The 6480-nt window shown below is 46.3% G+C and overlaps 1 pseudogene across 1 annotated transcript; it reads right to left on the minus strand.

The window, feature by feature from the left end:
* Positions 1-3586: 3586 nt before the first annotated feature.
* LOC308421772 (alpha-ketoglutarate dehydrogenase component 4-like) lies at positions 3587-3894 on the minus strand (annotated as a pseudogene). Its single transcript has one exon. The product of its transcript is annotated as an alpha-ketoglutarate dehydrogenase component 4-like (transcript).
* Between the last annotated feature and the right edge of the window lie 2586 nt (positions 3895-6480).

The raw sequence follows: 6480 nt of genomic DNA on the forward strand, positions 1-6480 counted from the left end.
TTTCCATGTCTGGAACAGGCAGTTCGAAGAGGTCACTGGGGTGACAGGTGACTAGACCCCAGTCCAGTCTGACTCTGGACTGCAGGCAGCATCCGGCTGCTAGCTCCAAGAGTAAATTCCAGGCCGGGCTCTTCAGTTACATTTGGAGTAAGTATGCTGTGAAAGCTTCCTCCCTGGGTGGTCTCCAGGCTTGGGCACAGTGCCCTGATGCTGAGTCCTGGATTCTGGATGCCCTTCCAGCCCTTGCCACATAAAAGAAAGCAGGTGTGAGTTGCACCCAGTCTGCATTTTCCAAGTAGCCCCCAGATACTGATCAGCCATTTTATCCTGGGCCTCAAGGCTGCAGTTGTAGAAATAGTTATAAGGGGAGGCAGAGCCTGGGAGGGTCACACATGGGTGGTGGCAGAACTCAGTCCCATACATCTCCTGCTTGTATAACTCCTGCCCCTCCATCTTGGCACAGCTGTCACTGGCCCTGTTTTACAATAAAGAGCTCTCCTCTACTTTGTACTTGAAGAGGCTAAGCAACTCTCTGAAAGGCACAAGGCAGGGAAGATCCCAGAACATCTGGAGACCCGTAACACACGAGAGGAACATTCGTGATAGCCAGTGTTGGGTGGCAATGCTTCCGGAGCCAGGGTTGGCTGCCTGCCAGCACCAGCTTCCTCGGTCCTCGGAGCCTGCCTCCTTCCTTTCTGCCCCGTGAACAGAACAGAAGGGCCCTAGCACTGAGCATTGGGCAGCCTGGGCATTTGCAAGGGCAGGCACCTCTGGGCGGGGGTAGGGAGTTCTCAGCCATGGAGAACCCTGTCTGGGCAGCCTATAATTGGGCTGATGTGGTGGCTCTGGAGCGGCAATTAGGGAATACTGCAATTAGAGGTGGAATTTTCCCATTACCACTCCCTGCCTCTTAATAGTGAGTGCAGGTGGTTGAGACTGTGAGCAAAGCACTAGGGAGATGGGAAATAGAAATGCAGGAGAGGGTGGGATGGGGTTTACTCTGAGAATGGGGCAGGCTTGGGCGGGAGAGGCTTAACCCTTTCTATTACTCTATATACTCTATTACTTGGGCTACTCAGCGGGTGATCTGGTGGAGAGGCAGTTGTGGGGCAAGGGGTCTTTGGTGTGTTACAGTGTAATCAACTGAGGCAGAACCACTCAGGTTAGATTGTGCTTTTGTGAGTGTATATATATGTGTGTTTCTGGATAGGGCATTACTGTGTAGTAATGCTGGTCTGAAACTTGCAGAAAATCCCAGGATGGCCTTAAACTGGGCGTTAGGATAACAGGTATGAGCCATCACTGGGATTTTTAAAACATTGTTTTTGCTGGGCACTCCTTTAATCTAAGTACTTTGGTGGCAGAGGCAGGTGGATCTCTGTGAGTATAAAGCCAGCCAGGTCTACACAATGAGTTCCAGGCAAGCCAGGGCTACACAGTGAGGCCCTAACTTAAAAAAATGTATTTATTTTAACCGACACATAATAATTGTGTATATTTACTGGGTTGAATGTGGCCTCTTAATATATATATCCTACAATGTGTGATGCTCAGATAAAGACACTTAGCTAGCACATCATTTGCCTCAGACTTTATTATTTGTTTGGTACTTTTTTTTTTTTTTTTTTTTTGTCTATATTACCTTGGTCCTCCAGACAGCCCCTGGAAAATTTAAGAAAAATAGCATTCCATTATCATTGATTCTGGTCTGAACTAATGGTTCACATGTATTGGGCCTCTGCTTTCTGCTTTGAAAAATAACTGGGGAAATTTTAACGAATTTATTGGAAAAGAAATTCTTTGTGATATGCCATCTTACCTCTTCCTGCCTCACCACAGCTTCCTGGAGCAGAGAAGAGCTTTGGGGGCAGCTTCCAAGCCCCTGAAGGGGGGCCTGAGGAGGTCCTCTGCGTCTTAGAAGTCCTCACTCACTTCTCTCACTTCTGTGTCATTTGGGGGAGAGCTTATTTTAAAAGCACATAGCCCCTTGCCTTCTTTTTCAGACCTGGCTTGCCAAGTTCACAGTCAACCATGAGTCCTTTTGAGCCCCAGAGCTGGAGCAGTCTCGGGCCCAGTGAGGGACCTAAGATCAGATAGTAGGAGGGGTGGAGACTTGGAGGAGAGAGCTAGCATCCAGTCACAGAGCAGGCCTGGAGGAAGCTTCGTGAAAACCTATTAGGACCGCACTCTGGCTTCACCACTGGAATCCAGAGAAGTTAGAGGTAAACCTCAGGGGCAGGAGCTGGGAATTGTGTGAGCAGGCAGTGTGGAGTTAATTGGTGGGGGAGGGCTCCCTCTCCCAGAGTCAGTCTCCTGTGAGGAGAAAAAGCATCACTTTAATAAGGCCGCCCTGGTTCCAAATCAATCCTGGCACTGCAGGAGAAAAGGGGGAAACACAGCCACAAAATTGGATTAGCTCTTTGATGCCGGGAACCACGCCGGCTGTGGTGGGAGACAGAGAAGGGCAGACTGAAGCTGCCCTAGAAGTCTGAGGCTGTCAGGGACCTGGCTCCCATTCCACCTGGTCTTCTGATGGTAGAGGCACAGAAGTGTGTCCAGGGGGTGGAGCCAAAGCTTTAGCTACTAACAGGTTGGAGGATTCCCCTGGAGTACGTGTGAGCTACCAAGCTCCACAGGGGGTGAGGTGATGAGAAATAGCTAGAGAGGATGCTTGCCCCCAACCCAGCTGGGTCTCACAGATGCACATTCTGGGGATCCTGTACAAAGGGAACTCACATGTGTCCAGGAGTCGGGGTTGGAGGATGGGGTGCTGCCGGTATATCCACCAGCAAGTTAAACTTCTGAAGCCTCAGAGATCCCCTTAGAGAACAGAGCTAGTTGCACAAGAGTTGCTGCATCCAGAACAATTGCACAGGGGAAGGATCCATGATAGCAGTTCCCAAAGTATGTTCCCTGGGGGACTTCCCAACAGTTTTTTCAGAGGGTTCCTTAAAGTCAGGGCAGTTACAACAGTAGCATCAAAGTGCTCAGCATGTTCACAGAAGACAGCTTTGATACTGAGGCAGTGGTGAATATATATATATAATAAAACTATACTGATACCTCATGTGAACATAGTGCCAAACTAAGTCATTGTATTCTTCCCTACAGGCTGCTAAACATATAGTCACAGAAGGAGGTCTTTGATGAAACTATCAAAATACTGATTCTACTGAGCCTGAATCCTGGAATGAATGAATGAATGAATAAATGAACCTTTTAAAATACTTTCTAAAACTAAATGAATAAAAAGCATTTCGATTATCCATTGCAATGGGACTGGAAGCCCAAGTGCCTGGATATCTGTTTGAGTTACAAGCTAAACTAGCCACTTCTTTTTTCTTTTTTTTTTTTTTTTAGCATTTAAAAATGTAGACTTTAATAAGTGTCCAGGTCAGCTCGTGGGGAAGCTGACCAAGATACACAATGTAGGATATACATGTGACCACCTGGAGTTTCTATAATTCATTCTGCTTACAGAATATTTATTAAGGTTGCTTAATATATGATTTTTCATTTGACATTGTGGAAGTCCTTTATTGTAAAGCTAATCCTTCTGTCTGGTGACAAGCAGCAGCCACAGCGGTCACTCTGGACCCCCACGCTGGATAAATTCCATTTCCTCTTGAGACATAGGTTTCCTCCTGTACTTCTGAGGTAATGATTTTATTATTTCTGCAGTGTCTGGTGGCCCCTAATGCATCAGTAAATCTGGGGACATATTTCCTTTAGAATGCTGTGAAATTACGGAGGAGTGGGGGGTTGTGCAGCAGATCCCAAAGCTTCTGAGGCACTGAGTTTAGGTTTGTCTCTTCTGTTAGGGAACTTTATTAGTGGAGCATGTGGTTTCACTATCTGCACGACCCTGGTGGCAGAAGCCATCTTGCTGCCCATCGTGACCCCCAAGCCACTTCTTTCATGGGCCAATGTTTTCAACTTGAGAAAATGATTGACAAATAGAGTCATTTGGAGTAGCCATTTGTGCAAAACACAAAAACAAACAGAAAACCAAACCAAAGCAACAACAAAAATCCCTGAACGGATTGAGTCTATAATTTTCAAAACACTCAGCATGTCTGTTAGCAATGGTGTGATTCAAGCCTTCAAGCAAAACATAGAATTTTGGAAATCTACTGTTGTGAAAAGACTGTTCAGGTCCAAAGGGTGGGAATTTTACAGAAGACTGGGTAATATTAGTGTGGTTTGTCAGTACTTAGAAGAGCTACAAAGCGGACTAAGCTGATGTCTTCCATGATAAATGAGAAGCATTAGGTTCTAGAGTCTAGAACCATCCTTAATCTTCCATTGAGTACAAGGTTGCAGATTGCATATTACAGTGACTCTAGAAACCATGACATGGTAAATTTTGATATTATATCAAGGATATCCATAGTAATTTGAAAGCCTTAGGTGTGGTGGTGCATACCCACAATCCCAGCACTTGGGAGGTGGGGGTAGAAAGGAGTTCAGGACCAGACTGAACTATGTGCAACCCTATCAGAAAATAAAATAGGACTAGCAAATTGCCTCTGTGCATGAAGGTAATTGCCACCAACCTTGGTGACTTGAGTTTGATCTCTGGCTCCCCCACACTGGAAGGAGAGAACAGACCTCTGAATGTTCTTGCATACACCACTCATAAAGCTCCCCCTGACAATACATACAAGTAAAATAAATGCTCTGAGTTCCATTGTTTTTCTTCCTTCCTTTCCCTTCTCTTACACTCCTCCCTGTGGTAGATTGAACACAATCTGGTATGGGAGATTCCAACTCCTTCCAAACAAGACATTAAAAAAAAAAACTTGGACATATTTCTTATGTGATAACACATCTAGATTCTTTCTCCTCTTAGAAAATAGGTTTATTGAAATCTATTGTGCTCACATATATGGAATTGTTTCTGTCAGCTAATAACAGAATGGTTTCTCAGTCTGGATTTCTAATATGGCGGCTCTCACTCCAGCCCACACAAGCATATGCTGTTAGTGGGTTCAGTCTGTGGCCCTCGGGGTAGCCTGCATGGGAGCTGGACATGCACACAGGACTTCCCAAGATGTAGTTCCTCAGGGCAGAAGTTAGGGGTGCTCTTGTGTCTCAGATGTCCCTGGCAGTCTTCTGGGAAGCTGGCATGGGAGAGTACACAGAGACATAGGCAGCTAGTATTGGGAAATCCTTAGGACATCCAGTCTTAGGACATCAACTGGCCTCTGGGGTCCAGGTTCCATCCCTCACTGACTTCTAACTCTGCCATGATCTGCCTTGCATATTGGGATTCTAAATGTTGGGGTTCATTTAAGCTATCGAAGGGGGGGGGTAGTTGGACCATTAGAAACATTTTATTATACTGGAGCAGAAGTCTTTGCTCTAAAGACAAAGCCCAAGTCTCACTACTTGAGGCAGGAGGATTGTGAATTTTAGTCTAGCACGTGTTACATGGTAAGCCCTTGAATCAAAAGAAGCAAAACAAAAGGGAAAAAGCTGTGTGTACACAGGGCAGACAGTGCATTGGACTATGATGAGGTCAAGATGGCCTAGGAGGCCATCTGCTGTGGATGGAGGAGTTTCTACCCCAACAGTGCCAGCACACCGAGAAGTGGTCACATCCAGGTCAATGGGCTTTCCTACTCTGTAAGAAGCCTCAGCTCTGTGGAGGTAGCATTTTCAGAGATCCGAGCTCTGCCTATTTCAAATGTTGGGTTCAATGGCTTTTAGTATATTGACGACATTGGACAGCCATCATAATTCACTGTTAGACCCATACTTCACCCTCTACAGGGGGAGATAGTGTCCAAAGGGTAAAACAGGTCCTCTAGATTGCCCTGCTGGTGGATAGCCTCCAGACCAATATCCAAAGTCAAGTGTGCCTGTGTCAGGGCTGTTCTCCTAGCTGCCTACCTTAGAAAAAGTCAGGCTGTCTCTTGCTTGGGGACTGTAGACAAATGTGACCACACAGGGCTTCGTCTGGAATAGGTCCTGTCTACACAGTCTAGGGATACTGAGGGAAAATCCAGAACTTAGCCCTTCTCAGGAATCAGGTTCCATTAATGGGCTAGCTTATAGGAGATCCAAAGCTCCTTCTCAAACAGTCCCTTTGATGGCCTAGGAAGTAAGGTTTCGAGAAGTAAGACTATCTGTTGTGCTGGTTACCCAGAGGAAGTTCTTCCTTATGTCTAACCACATATTCTGCTGCACTGAATGGCAGTTTCCTCTTCCTGTACACCCTTCCTTCCCTCCAATCTGCTGGTGCTAGGAGCCGTTGTTCACGGGAGAGACACAGTGATGAGCTCTGTCCACTTGGCAACATAACCATTGAGACTTAGCTCTGTGATGTCTGAAGCTCAAAGAGAATTGTTCTTTCTGTGAGAAGACCAGGTAAGCTTTGTGTCTTTCCCATGGCAACTGTGGCTCTGGCACAGAGACAATGGGCCAGTTGGTCCAGGAAGGACAAGCCAGGGCAGGTCAGAGAGGCTGTGTAGGACA

The sequence above is a fragment of the Micromys minutus genome, assembly GCF_963924665.1.
Source record: "Micromys minutus genome assembly, chromosome: 6".
Lineage (NCBI taxonomy): Eukaryota > Metazoa > Chordata > Mammalia > Rodentia > Muridae > Micromys > Micromys minutus.